The following is a 16,116-nucleotide window of genomic DNA, read 5'->3' on the forward strand; positions in this document are numbered from 1 at the left end:
TTTTCCCTCTGCAGGCTTTTTACCCAACTCTGATGGGCAAGTAAGGTCAATGAGATTCCTGCAGAACACAACTTTTTGCCGCTGCAATCTTTTTTTTTTGCTGAAAGAATGACAATTCTGTCTCATTTCTGGACAGGGCACTGACAAAGAGTTCGTGGTTGGATTCCAGTGTGCTGCATTTCCTTGCTTTCTCTCTCACCCCTACTGAGGGGAGACTCAATACTTAACCCCTTGACACAAAACCAATAAGTCCTATCTTGAAAATACAAATTGGGCTTGTTCTATTACTTATTTGGGAAATTTGTCCCAGCTGGTTGGAAAGTTTTTCCTCACCAAGTATTCGTGTGCATACTTGTCACAGCACCTACACCAGCCTTTAGCTTAGACAGCTCGTGTCCTTCCCTGCTGTTTCTTTCCTGGTGCATGTATAACCAGCAGTCAGATACCCTCCCAGCCTTAGTTTCTGAAACACTCGGGTTCATTAATCTCCTGTCTTTAGGCAGTTCTCCCATTTCCCTGATGACCCAGGAATGCTGTCTGCATCGCTTCCAGTTTGAGTTCACCTTTTTTTGACCTGAATATTGCATAGTATTGCAGATAAGGTTTCATCAGTGCCTTGGACTACAGAATTATTAATGCCCTCACTCTAGCAGAACTACCTCACCTGAAGTCATAGATTCTTTTTCTACATCAGCTTCAATAAATGATCCACAGTTAGTTTCTGTTAACAGCTTTTCTATAAGGCTAGTCTGAAATGCCCTCTGATTCCATGACTAAGCAGTGAAGAATTAATCTGGGATACTGCACAAAGAAATATCTTCATAACAGTGTTATTAGTAATATTTGTTCACCAGTCTACAACTAAGAAGGAGAATCTTCCCCTAGTGACATGGGGATTTCTCTCTCCAGTAACATTGCAGAAAACTTTGCAGCTCCGTAGCACTGTAGATCTTTAAAAATAGTTCCCCAGAATTATTCTGAATCAACTGTCCGTGGCAATATTCATTCTTTATTCACGGAAATATGTTGAGTACCTGATCTTTTGGTTAGGAAGAGTCTTGCAGTACCACATGGAAATGTTTAGATCTGTAGCCCGTTCTGTGTCAGACAGCTGGAACTGCCTCCCTCAGTTGTGTTGAATGATAAATGTCATCCATGGGAAGGGTAAAGAATGCATAAATCTGGGGGTCGCTTGGTCTTGTGAGCATAAGCACTAAGCATGCTGGCATGGTGGGTGCCTTGGTGAGGGCAGGGGCAGCAGCCTCCTCCGTTACATGGTCACAAAGCAGGTGCACACACTTTGACAGGCAAGGAGCTATGGAGCTGATCAGGAAGACAGCAGGAGGTCACCTTGTAAAGCTCACTCAGCTGCAAGATCCTCCATGCTCGAAGTTGCTGGAAAAGAGGGAAAGATGGAGCGCAACAAATTCCTATCAAAGGCTGTGGGGGAGGTGCTTTGACATACATCTCTATTAAACTAATATTCCCATCATTTTGTTTAAATTTGTGTTTTTCTGTGATAGCTTATAGCCTTCAAGAGCTGCGGTCCAGCTGTAATTTCTTTTCCACCTTCTCTCCATTACCGCATACATATTTTTATACACCGCCACCAGTAAATCTGTATCTTTTGTTGCCCGGGGTTTGCATACAGACTCCTCATTTCCTTCACTCTTCACCATTGCCAGCTTAGGTGGCACTAACTCTGATGCTTTATAATGACTGCTTATATCAGTATCAGTATTTCCTTTCTTCTTTCGGTCCACCCCTGCATTAGATTCTTCAATCCATCCACCAACTGGACTGTTTTCAGTCCATCTACCCTTGTTCACTACTGTATCCATGTTCACCTGAGTTTCCTCTTCCTTATGCATTACAACAATATATGAAGATTACATGAACTTCATTGATTTCTTACTTTGAAGCTCTTTGATTTAAGGTGATCTCATTCTCAAAGTTCAGTCCTATCAGCCTTCATCCCAGGAGATCATATTCTCTATTCCTTCTGCAGACTCCATCATCTGAGAAGATGATTTCTTCCTCTGAATACCTCCTAATGCTCTGGGATCTTGAAATCTTCATTATTTTATTATAACCTTGTTCTCCTTTTCTGGGAACTGGAGGAAATGCATTGAAGAATGCAAGAAAAGAACTTGCACTTCTTAGATGGTCTTCCCCAGACAGACACCTTTACTCCATTCTCATGAGTACTTGGCAGTAACGTGTGTCCAAATGTTTCCAGTGTCATGGGAATGTTTCTCTGCCTCAGGTCCTCATTTTATGTTCTGAGTTTGACAGCTTCTGAATACCAGCCTCACCTGTGAAGAAGAAACTATACTATACTCCTCCTCTGCTGCATTTTTAAATTGTACAGCTGTGTGTGTGTGTGGGGGGGGGGGGAAACAGTCATGACTTAAAAAGTTCTTTAACAGCCAGAGAAATACTTCTTCTTTTTTTTTTTTTTTTTTTTTTTGGTAAGAGTCAATGGACTGTAATATAAGAATTAACACTGCAAAGAAGCATAAGTTGAAAGCTTAGGCAGCAAGACAGAAACATTATGTTCAAACACTTTTTGAATTATAATTGCACATTATCTATCTGAATGTGACTGTGCAGTGTAGCAAGATGTGTTATCTGTTAGAGAGCTATCAGATTACTTGAGTCAGCACTGCATCCACCGCAGTTCTTTGTTTCTGTCATTGATTTTTTTAAACCAAATACATTATGAAAAATGAAGAGAAAAGAGTTTTGATGTTTGGATTGGAAAAGGAAATGTGAAAGTCAGTGTACATTTGAAATATGTGAACTGTTTTATAGCTTGAAGTGCCCAGAGATTTAGATTTCTGCAAGTAGTTGTGGGGGAAAAAGCTTACATATTTTCTGGATGGATTTTTTCCATGCTGTTAAAATTCCACATGTGCAACTTTTCAATCCCCTAATCTAATGAGTTAAAAACCAACGAAATTACTTTATCCTCAAACAAAAAGTACTGTTCTTACAGAATTTTAGGAATAAGTACTAGAGCAAATCTTATGTAAAATGTTCTTATTCGTGCATTAATTATTTGGGTAATTCCTAGAACCCACCTTGTTGACTTCTGATTTAGTGACCTTGGACATTTTCCTGTGCTGGGAGTTGTTGCATCAAAGATTTTGCAGATTTAAGGCAAAAGAATTCTTGAATTTCTTTACACAGCTTTGAGGAATACTGGTCTCAGTCCAACAGGTATTGCATTTACCCACACATAAAATTGGGGCAAACAAGAAGAACATCCATTTTTTATGTTTTATCTCTAGAAGTCTGATGTTACATACTTGTTATTCAGCTTCAGGCAGGAAATTTGTCCTCGTAACTGTGGCCTCGATCAAACTTTTGCATATTTTCACAAAAAAGAATAAATCCTATTCTCAGTGGTAACAAGGTAAATCTTCTGGGAAATTTCACAGACTTGTCAGGTTTTATGGATGGATAATAGATAGAATCTTGTAGTTTTCTCTAGAGGAAGAAATGCCTAAAAAAGTCTTTAAAGAAAAATGTTCTCTCTTACATAACTAAAAGCAGATGAAAAATTAAAACTCTGATGTTATCTTCTCCTCAGGAAAAAAATATATTTGAGGGTGCCTACATTTTATTGCCATAGATGTATGATATACTGTACAACAAGCCCTGTGTGCCATCTTTGCATTCAGCTCCACTGATCAAGAAAATAAATTAGATTCCAGAATCTTTGTGCCCATGATAATGGCTTAGTGTAAGGAGCCATTAATGCTGTAAATTATACTCACAGCTGTTAGCAACATGTAAGTATCTTGTTTTCCCTCTTTTGGTTCAGATGAACATCAATTAGCTCAGTGATATTTACACTAATATTTTATTTGTTGTGTGCAATTGTCCATCTGTTTCAGTAACGATGGAAGTTACCATGATTCTGCTGGAAGGAATTCAATTTATTTACTGTTAACCTTTCCCAGGAGGTAAGAGAAGCCATGCTTATCATTTTCCTACATACAGCCAATAGTAGAAGGGAATGTAGGGTCTCTAAGAGGTAAGAGAAATTCCAAGAAAGGAAAATAAAAAATAATCCCGTGTTTTACATGTGAATGTGCCTGATGAAAATAATAAAAATAACAACAATTTCATAAAAAGGCCAACATTACAACTGAGTTAAGAGCACTGAGTAGTGTTGCACTGAACTCAGTTTTGAGGCATCTAGTTTTATCTTGGGCTAAAAAAAATATAAAAGAAAAATAATCTTAATTTCTGATCACCTAAACAGGATACTTCTTGCCATCCTACTGGATTTAAAGGTAACCTGGGGAGATCAGAACCTTTAGGTTTCTTGCCCTGCTCTTTCACTTGGTAATCGACCAACCTCCCATGACCTCAAGGGACAATTTGACATTTCCCCTTTTGTCTCAGATTTGTCTGCAAATGTATGCCCCTGTTTTTTCACCTCCTTTTCAGTTATGCTCTTTGTCCTACAACACCAATACGGCCTTGCAAAAGCATCAGTTTCTTCTAAAGCGTCTCTTCCATCCTGGTGCCTACTCTGTTTACTTAAGTCAATGATATTTGATGTTTATGTTCTGCTCAGATTAATTGATTGCATATAAGCTACCCTTCAGACAACGATGGTGTCTTCCCTCTCTACTTCATAAACTCTTTGTGAAATCACCAGACCTATTTCCAACACATGAACTTCCCAACTCCAGGTGAGCACTCAAGGTACCAAAGGTACTTTCAAGTTATAAATTATGGATTAGCCCCATGTCGCTTTACATTTTGAAGCATTTCTGTGTCGGATAACTACACCTATGGGGGAATTACACATATTAGAATAAGACTGAGATGAGTCCCATCAGCATTTTGCAAAACATGACTTTTCCCTTTTACAGTTTCCTTTAAGGGTTCTTATGGATTGTGGAAAATGTGAATTGTCCTACAGTTTGAGAGGGTTTTGCACATAGCACTTTGGTAAAGATCTCTCTAATAAAGAAGGCCTTAAAGCCTGGGATCCCCCTGAATGTTTTACAGTTGATTAACTGAAATTAATGAGATGTTCATGTTTGGCTCTTTCTTCAGGGGCTATAAATTAACTGAATGGTAATTAATTATAAGTAAATAATTGTTAAATGCATATTATTACTAAAATGATACAATACAGAGGATCCTGAGAAACTATAAATTTTTTTATGTGACGACTTCTTTATGGAACAAAGTCTAAGCAAACTTGATCTATGCTTTCCTAGACGTGTCATTTACTATTAGGGTAACATAATGTATTTTCTTTTAATACCACTACATTGATCAAGAAAGTAATTTGGGTCCAAGACTTACAGGTTTGGTTCTCCCTTAGGATAATGGCTTACTATGAGAAAACATTAACATAGTAAATCATAGTCAGAAATGTTGACACCATGAAAACATCTTCTGTGCTTCTTTTTGATGCAACTGAGCATCAATTAGTTCCGTGATATTTGCATAAATACCTCTATTTTGTGGGTGGAACTATCCATCTGTTTCACCAAGAACTTAATTAAAATGTTTTTTCTGGGAAAGAAGAAATTAATCTTTCTGAATGTTAACCTTTTCTGCAAGACAAAGCAGTCATCTTCACTACCTAACAGCATCTAAATAGGTTCTGATGAAATATTTTGTTTTGGAAAATAAGATGTTTATCAATGAGGAAAAAAAAAAGCTATTTCTGAAATATAACAAAGGATTAGCATTAGATTTTTAAGTCATATTTCTTGTTACATTGACTATCACAGCTTGGTATTGATGCCTCCTTTCTTAAAAATAATGTCAGGTGTCGTGGATTTGTGAGTTAAAGCACATTTGGTGCTAACAGGTATCTTGCTGATAGCATCAGAGTTGGGGCACACTGATAGAGTGACTTATGTCACCTGTTCTGCCCTGTCTGATCCAGATTCTACTGAAAACTCCCAGAAATAGCTGCTGGCACAAGTTTTCTCGTAGTATTCCAAGGTCATTTTTTCCTCTTGAGCTTTCTGTCCTCCCTCTGACTTTCAGCATCACATACTATTCCTCACTCTCATACAAAAGTTACTCACGAACAGCTGAGGAAACTGCAATTTTTCGAACAGTTCCCTGGGTAAATCAGTTGTTGTATAATAGTAGCTCTGGAGGTATGAGCGTCCACCTTCCAGTAACTGACCTGTAATGATGAGAAAGGACCAGTTGCCAAGAATACTTATAAGATATCTCCTTTTATCCAGGAGATAAAGGCCTTTGTTCTTGGAACTGACAAGTCAGAATTATAGTTTCATTTCCTTGTGTGTCATCCATTCTGTAATTGTGAAGCTTTTGGCTTTAACACATGGATTTATTTCATCTCCAACCAAGCTTTGATCCATAATTTACCCCAAGAGCTTGAGTTGCCTCTTGTGTCCAGAACTATTAAATCAAGAGTAACTTTGTTAAAGTTGGTGGACAGTCAGTGCAGTTGTTCCAGTGTGAAATTAGTGTATGTGAAGAAGAAAGCAAGACATCGACTCTGGACCCAGTTCTGAAAACTTTTCCCTGAGTTTACCCACTACATTTTTGCATAATTGATGTTGTGCAGATTGTTTGAAAGTTCCATGTTTCCACAGCTGCCCTTTTCCACGTCTTCAACACATCAAAATGCTACCATAGACAAAGTAAGTAAATAAATGAATGAGTCTGAATTGAGCAGTCTTTCCCTTTTTCCTCTGCCTCAATAGAATGAGGGATTTTACACTATCATGTCACTGATGGTCCTGTCTTGGGTCCAAATCCTCACCAGCAAAGTCTGTTCAGCCTGGAAAGCTGGTCTGACTACATTGCACATACTGAAATTAAGGAAATTTCCCTGAAACACTGTATTGGGAAAGGGAACATCAATGCAAAAGACCACAGATGCAGAATACTTGTGGACAACAACAAAAAGTCCTTGAGTTCCTCTCATGTTAATTGATAGCGTTAACAAATGTAGTCACGAAAAAATAAAACATTAAATCACCACATTTTCTTCTTGCACATTCCCATTCCTACATGCAAGTACAAACGCAGGAGGTAAATGGAGGAGGAGATTACTGCACTAATGAAGGGATAGGATGAAAGATTAGAGAATAACAAAAGCTCATACAGGATATAATTTATTTTTCAGTGTAATATATTGACACCGCTGCAGATAAAGGGTTTGTTCTCATTTCCATTGCAGTCTGTTTCCTAATATAATTTGCTTGCAATAAGTGGAAAAAATATTTTTCAAATGTTGCCAGAAGGCCCAGCTCAGGACACCACCTAAGAAAATCCAAGTTTCACCAGTTTAAACCTGGCCCTATGGACCTACTGGGCACTTCTTTCTCCACACCAGAGTGACTCAAAACAGAATTCCTTCCTCTTATTTGAAATCAAATTAATTCCTTAGTATGGTAGCATAGATCCCTATCCTAGTTTTTTTTTCTGCAACAGATATATATATCCAGTTCTAATTTAGCCTCTAAGGCTTAAATCAAGGAAGGACTGGGCCATTTCCAGTTGCCTCTGGACTGCCTAACTCCAAGCAAGTATACTGTATGCCTTCTGTAACACCTTCTCTTTTTTCTTGGAGAAATGTTTCTGTTCTCAGAAGTCACAGTTCTTCAAAATTATTCTGTTCTGAAGATTTCATATTTACAGGATTAGGCTTTGCTTTTTCTTCCTGGTGTTTCAGTGATTATATCCTGCCCTAATGCATCTATTTCTGCGTGTGCTAGCCCCATGTACATTTATCAATCAACACAAGTGCTTCAGAAACAAACCAAAATGGGTTTCATATGTCTTTGTTTCATAGCCCTTAGTTTCCTGGAAATGTTAGCACTTAATACACCTCTCCATATTCTTGCAGTGCTTTATTTCTGCAGTGACTGGCCTTTAGAATACCTTGTCATCTTCCCCCGGGAAGAATACAGCCTGCCTTGCCCAGCAAGCAGCACACTAAGAGGCAGTTAGCATTCAGATAGGTCAGGCACTTTCATACTTCTGGTTCCAGAAAGGTTTCTATGGGTTGAGTGAAGATTTAATAGCATTTTTTTCCCAGCCTTAAGCAAAAGACATTGAAACTACTTATAATATCAGTATGTCATTACGAACTGAATGGATTAATTGGCTAGTGATGGTAAAGCACTACGAAAATTTGAAGTGCTATACACTTGGTGCTATTGTAATAATTAAGACATTCTTTTGAAATCCTTTTCTCAAGGCTTAGACCTATTGTAAATTAGCTCAGTTTAGGGAGTTACCAAGCATTACTGGAGCTGCAGAAGCTGCCCTTACGTGTACTTTTATCCCATAGCAACAGTCTGGTAATTACATTTCATGTAGCCTGTAGTAAAAATAGGTTCATTACATTGGTAGTTGGTTGTTACTGGAAGACGACATCAAGTGATGCTGAAAGAAACTGTCCTTCACACCCCACATCGTTATTCAGTCTCCACACTCCTTTGCTTTACTAGTTGAAACATCTATACAATGGTGTGGTAAAGCAAATTAGGGAATTGATCCAGCTGGAAAACAAATTGTTATTATTATTATTACTATGATCAGTATTCTTATTACTATTGGGTTTATCCTGAAGACTGGTTAGGTTTCAGCTCTATCTTTTCTCTAAGCTCATGTGAGGTTTGGACAGGATCTCCAGAAAAGAGGAAAGGTAGCATTCTTCTTCTGGTGGCACCACTCATGTTGTTTTGGAGGGAGCTGAACATTTTATGTCATCATTTTCTTTAATTGTCAACTGAGAGCTTATGAATTCAGGATTTTACAGATTTTATTTGAAAATTCCAACATGCATTCCTGTTTTATTTGTCTTATGGCGTTTGGGAAGTGAAGGCAAAAAAAGAATTCAGATGAAACCAGTGAAGCTTTTCATTGGAGATAAAGCTACTTATTTTGACTTATCTTTCATCTTTTAAAAATCAATTGTAACTAACAAAAAATAACTCAGCTTGTTTTATTTATTTAGAAATAAAGATTCTCTTGGTGAATTTTTGTATCCTCCATCTGAATTGTTTTAAAATCAAGATGGAGCTTCTCATCCAGCAAAGCTGTAGTCATAGGCTTTGTGGCTTAAATGATTTAAACCACAAAAAGCGAGAACTGTATTTGTGGTTTGCTTGAGAAAATGCCAATGAATTTTTAAAAGTTAAAACTCACTTTGGGGCTCTCTTCATTGATTTTAGAGAGATACAGCCTGAAAACTTTGAGCAGTCATAAGTGCTGGACTTACAACCTAACTAATTGGCAGAGACCAAGGTAACAGTAGAATTTATATACTGAAAAAATATTTACCTACAAAATACTTGGATTTTTCTCCCAGTCTCCTGACTGCTAATTAGATATAAAAGTCTGAGTCTCACTGTGATCCTGGTGGGCTGAATTTAATGTATCCAGTTAAGCCACAAACCAGCCAGAATTCATATGGGTTTGCTGAAACTGCCATGGTTTTTTCCTGTTGCTGTAGTTTAACCCCAGCCGTCAACCAAGCCCCACGCAGCCGCTTGCCCACTCCCCCCCACAGTGGGGTCAGGGAGAGAATCAGAAGGGTAAAAGTGAGAAAACTCGTGGGCTGAGATCAAGACAGTTTAATAGGTAAAACCCGCACACACAAGCAAAGCAAAGCAAGGAATTCATTCACCACTTCCCACGGCAGGCAGGTGCTCAGCCATCCCCAGGGCAGCGGGGCTCCGTCACGTGTAACGGGGACTTGGGAAGACAAATGTGAAAACAAATTCCATAACATTGCATGCACATACGCACACACCCCTTCCTTCTTCTTCCCCCAGCGTATATACCCAGCATGACATTCTATGCTATGGAACATCCCTTTGGCCAGTTCGGGTCAGCTGTCCTGGCTGTGTCCCCTCCCAGCTTCTTGTCCCCCTCCAGCCCTCCCGCTGGCAGGGCCTGAGAAACTGAAAAGTCCTTGACTTGGTATAAACATCACCTAGTAACAACCAAACCCATCAGTGTGTCACCAGCATTGTTCTGACGCCAAATCCAAAATGCAGCACTGCACCAGCAAAGAAGGAAATTAACTGTATCCCAGCTGAAACCAGGGCACCTGTGAATGCAGAAAAGGAGTAACTACAAAAAAGGTTTAGAAAGAGATTTTAAAATCAAATAGCAATAGCGTACAAGAAAACACAGGTTGTAAGCTATAAGTTGGTTTACAGTAGGCTTTGAATGGAAGAGGCTCAAACCCAGATTTTTTTAGGAACAGTAGTGACAACAATCCAAAGTATCAGAAGATCCTTCCCATCACAAGGTTTGTAAAAGTTTCTGGGTAGATGACTGAACGTATTGGTGTCACCAGGACCTGAGCAGCTGTATGCATACCAGACAGACAGAATATTATATGATGAGATAAATTTTACTGGCAGACACTTAAGTTGCATGAGGAATTTAGATTCCTCAGCAACTAGCAAAAGGTTTTGAGTACTTCAGTTTTGGACATGTGCCCCAAAGCAGCAGGAATAAAGCCCTTTATGAATACACTCTCTCTGTGCATTCATTTTCTGCTACACGAAGGCCATTTTGAAACAAATCTCTGGTCACAGGTGAGTTGTTCTTGATTGTGTCTGTAAGATTGCTAAACATTTTAAAGATTTCTTGTCAATTTGCTCTGCACAGTGGTTCTTTTATCTTGAGTTCACTAGTTCCTCTTTTTTTCCTGTGACCTATTGGCAACTGAAATGGCTTTACACTTTGTAAATGACTATGTGTGAGCAGTATGCTATAATTCTGCAGGGCTGAAATGGGTAACATCTTCACTGTCTGGATCTTGTGGGGGAGAAAAACCCCACACTCCCATTCAAGGCTTAATACACTGAACTTTTACATGCCGTGTCTCCCCATAAAGTGGCACTGCTGTGCAGAAGTTAATAGAGCTGTGCCACCCTATAATAGCCAGGGGTGTTGGTATGGGGAGTTCATGAATATATGGTTTTAGGTTTTTTCTGTGTCACAATATTCATTCTGTTATTCCTTTTTTTGATTATCAGTGTTCAAGCTTTAAACTTGCTTGAGTGAGAAGGATCTAGTCCCTTCCTCTGATTTTTTGTAAGTGTAACCCCAAAGATCTGAGAACAAGAAGCTTTTGGAGCAGCTTCATAGGTCATGCCCATCAGGTCCTTTAGCCCTGGGCATTTCTTCTTTTTTCTGTCATGAAAGTCATTCCAACAAGGATCCAGAGGCAACTGCTGTATGCGACCGAACAGCGTGTGCATTAAGACCCAAACTTTCCAAAAGGACCCACTCAGGGCTAACATGACACAGGACACACGGTAGGCTCCTGCCTTTCCAAAACTGCAGCTGGAGGCCAGGTGGGACACCTGAAGGCATCTCAAGTGGCACTGGGTGTCTGTGTGCAGACAACAGAAACAAGCCTTGGGGGGGGGTGAGTCAGCAGGCGCAGGAGAGCAGCTCAGCTCCCCCTGCAGCAGGTGCCCACTGGCTGGCCAGCTGAGTGTCTCCCCAGGTTCCACTGCTCCTGTGGGCTGAGGACTGTTTGTTTGCCCACACATGGACATCTGAGGTGCCCTACACCACCTGGCCTCCAGACACCCCTGAGAAGGATGCAGGTCTTCCATGTGTCGTGTCTGCCAGCCTTTGGTGATGTCTTGGACATAATAAAGCACCTCAGATAACACCAAACATCTACATTCAGTGATTATGTGATGACAATGAAAACTTAAATGGAATAATCTTTTTTATGACTTTTGGCAATTAAAGCCAAGTCAATTTTCTCAGGTGTTTTAAAGCCATTGTTTTCTTTGCAGGATTCACCGCTTAATTACTAAACTGTCCAAGGAAGAACTCCATAGGCAGCTCCAGGGTATCCATTGAGTTAGCCAGGTAGATTTTGTCAATTAACATTAATAGCCTCTGTCTGAACTGGATACAAGATGTTGTTCCTCTCATTGCTTTCCATTGGAACTCTAAGAGGACGATACAGCTGGTTCATGTAAAGTTAACAGACTGAACTCAAACCCTCTCAGTGCCCTCTTGCCTGCCACAGATGCAGAGAATTTCAAAGTTTCGAGGAAGGCAGGATAGTCTTGCCAGATCCCAGTGCTATACATACACTCACCACCTACAGCTTTTCAAAGACAAATGTTTTTCCATCATTTTCTGCCTTTGTCTTCTTCCCGGGCCCAGACTTGACAACAGGTTCTTCATCTTCCTCTTGCTTTTCACAATAACCCAGTGGAAGAAACTCAGAGATGTCTCCTTGGGTTATATTTGCTTCTTTTTTTTTTTTTTTTCAGGAAGAATACTTATTATTTTCCTTGTGCTATATTTGGTACACAAGCAGTATAAAGAAGCTGCATAGATGAAAATTAATGCAAAACCTGAGTTGGATAAAAAACTTTTTATTCCCTACAATTTACTGTAAAATATCACACTCCCCTTTAATTATTGCTCAGGCAAGGCAAAATATTTGGAGGCCTTTAGTTCCTTTGACATAGTTTTTAGATGTCTCTTTATAGCCTCTAAATTACTGTGGCTTTTTACTAAATTCCCAGACTTGTTATTGTCTATTTCTAGCAACGCAGCTCTCAGAAAAGGGATGATGTGACCTGGGCAGGCTGGTCTATGCCAGCTAGCTCTGAGGTTCTATCTATACTACAGGATAAAGACAAGCCTTAAGAATCAGCTAAAAGGCAAGAATTCTCTCTCATGTACTGTGCAATTTCCATCTGCCTCGCTGGATGCTCGCCTCTCCACGGCTTGGTGTGAAACATCGAGGATACACCTAGAAAATGGTGAGTTCAAAGATCAAATGCTGGACCCAGGTTTTCCTGCCCCAAGGCATTCAGGAGCTCAGCCCAAGCTGACATTGGAGCATGGGATGGTGATGGTGTGATAGATGAACCTGGACTTGAGCACTGCCTTGGAGCCTGGATCTCTGTTGATGTAATCTGAGCACCTTTTACAGAGCAGTTTGGCATCTCTGTGTCTAGGATGATGCTCATGAGGGCCCCTAAAAGATAGCATCAGCAGACAGACCTATTCCAATGTAGCTGTGTACACATATATGTGCCATAAATACATATGTCCTATGTATAACAACATTTTGCCTAAAGGAAATCTTACAGTTTTAACCCTGCAGGACCGATTCACCTGTCATTTATGCCAGAATGGGCTGACTGATTTCAGTAAACCTTACTCAAAAATAAGGAGTGAATCAGGCCCTCGTTCTTTCACTGTAATTGTTAAATCCGTCAGTTGGGCAGTTAGTAAATGCCTGAAAGCAAGAACAGAAACACATGACAGTGTTAATATAAATTTATAATCAATTTTACGGTGCTGGTAGATTTTCATGTGTTTTTTTAATGTGATGTTATTACTTTTATACATCCTGACACCCAAGTCAGGGAAAATACATAATTTTGAGGCTTTTATATGCATTACCCTTATCTAAAGATAACCAGCATGCATTATCAAAATTACCGTTCTAAGACCTTCTTGGGAGGACTGAATATCTTAGGCCAACAGACATAGTGAAGGAGGAAAAGCAGCTGTTTTGCTGTATTTTCTTATTATACCCAGGTCTAGTGCCATTTGAAAGAGCTCATTCGGCTAAGAAAATGACACAAAATTGATATGATAAAGCAAGGCCTGGGATAATCAGAAATATTTGCACTTCCAGCCATTTTTCTTCATCTTGATATATTTCTAAAAAAGACTTCCATCCACACGGAGGGACCTCAAGGATCAGGCTGTGACAAGCCACTCAGATCTCCTCACTGCACAAGCAGCTGCCTACGTGTGTGACTGGAGACTTCAGCGAGGAGCAGTGCCTGCCCAGGGAGCGGGGCAGGGGGGGGGGGCAGACACTCGGCTGCTCCTTCAGAAAATTCCAGGCCAGCATGGCAGCTCCTTTTACCTTCAGAACTTCTCTTTATCCTCATTTCTCCTCTCCACACCCACCTGACTGAAGGAGAGCCTTCACAATCCAGCCCCGTGGTAACCACTGTGGAGACACGTCTGCTGTTACGTATTTGTATTATATTTATATCGCTTGTTTTCCTCAATCCCGCACTCTGACAGCAGCACTCATGAATGACTGATGAAGCAAAGCCGTGTCGCCCAACCAGGGTAGATGTCCCACCTATGCCTCAGCTCCAGAACTGATTACTTGAACTTGCTGTGTGACAGTTTGTAGGGACACAATTCCTGTTTGCTGAATTGTTCCTAAATCTTCCCTATCAACACTATCAACAGTATCAACACTGTGTGACCATGAAATGAGGTGACTGGGGGGGACTGGAAAAAAACACAGGTTTGTCTGACTGCTCTGACACATGAACCTAAAGCATGGAGGTGGTGAGGATGGGACCCCCCTCCAACACCAGTGAAATTTCAGATTAGCTGAAAGCGAGCATGGACCACTGCTAGGAACCAATTTCGAGTGCTTTCACCTGTAAGAAATGGCAGTCTGGGGAGAGGGAAATTGGGAATGGGAGATGAAGGTTAGTGAGTCATCCTCAAAAAGGTTTGTCATCAATTCACAGCTATGTTTTGCCTTGACAGTAAGTACGCAGTGCACAGCCTTGCTTGCATTTCTGCTGCGCTTTTAAGATCAGGCATTCAATTAAAGTCATCATGTGGTACCACGCTCTTTGTGTAGGAAAGCCTGAAGACCTCCTGCAGGAGCAAGCCTTCACTCAGCCTCTCCCGGTGTCCCAGCATGACAATTATTCCACCATTGTGGTCTCTATAGAAGGCAAATATTTAATGACTTTTGATAGATGCTTCAGATTGTGTCTCTTTGATGTGTGTTTGTGATTCAGCCTCGCTTCCTTCCTTTCATACTGTATCACCAAAGGGGAAAAGCTGCTTCCTGGCAGGTTCGCAGGTTCTAATAAGCCCCTCAATTCCCTTGCACCAGAACTCATGGAAGTAGCAACAAGGGTGATTGCTCTCTCTGATATTTTTTTTCCTTTTTCAGTACTTCGGGCCCATCTGATGCAGGGCTTCATGGGCAATTCAGGACAGCTGGAAGCCTTAATAAGCCAGAGTATGAAAGATCAAATTAAATACAAAAAGCAATTTTTAATTGCATGCTTGTTTTTGACATTCCTACTTCCCCTGTCAGGCTCTCCCGCATACAAAAGCTTTCTTATGACCCCCTCAAGTTCCTCAGAGGGAAATAAATATCCTGTCACTAAGTGTCTTTAGCCACAGGTCTGCTGCCACCCTATATTGTTGCATCCCAACTTCTAAATTGAAAAAGAGTTAAATCCAGCATCTTTTTGTGCAGCTGCCTGGCAGGAGCCAGTGGACAGCAGAGATGTCATGCAGGGAGTGGGAGTGAGCATCAGCCTCAGTGGAGCAGATCTTCTGGGGACAAAGCTGCAAAGCATCTTCTCATGGATGGGATGCAGTCAGGCAGCAATTCCTTCTCTCTGCTCTGTGAGTGGCCAGGGTTTAACGCTGATGTGCGCTGGTTCAGTGGGTTTCAGCTGTGCAGCATGTTTAGTACAATTTGCTATGATAAATCTGTAGCTTCCTGTGGCAATGAGATGCAGTGACTGGATCTTGTCAGGGAAAAAGCATTTGAAATGTACACAGCCACCTCTCTGCATTGTATATTCTGTTAAGCAAGTATAAAATTTATGTGCTTGCTGGCACAGCCAGATGTGGAATTTGATGGATATTACTGATCTGAGAGGAAATGTGTTGGAACTGGAGGTGCAGCTGTGTTAGTAATCACTCTAACAGCTCTAAACTCTGGATCATTTTTCAGATAAGGCTGGAGACTTTTATTACTATTTTCCCTTGAGGAACCTGTTTCAATTTAATTATTCAGTCCATTCTTTTTAATCCATCTCCTTTCTGGCAGTTTCAGGAACTTGGAAGAACGTTGCCACGTGTATCATGGAGAGCTGACATCAGAGAGCCTTGACTCTACTCTTGACCCTTTGCCTATCACAGGCAAACAGCTAAGGCTTTGCTCCTGTAGGTTACGTGGATGATGTGACCAACATAATTTCACAAGGAACTACCAGGTGTGTAAAATCCCTCCACGACTGAGACGTGTTCGCACCTTTCGTTGTTGATGATGATGATCTTTTGATCTGTTCAAAT

The sequence above is a fragment of the Falco peregrinus genome, chromosome 3 (assembly GCF_023634155.1).
Source record: "Falco peregrinus isolate bFalPer1 chromosome 3, bFalPer1.pri, whole genome shotgun sequence".
NCBI lineage: Eukaryota > Metazoa > Chordata > Aves > Falconiformes > Falconidae > Falco > Falco peregrinus.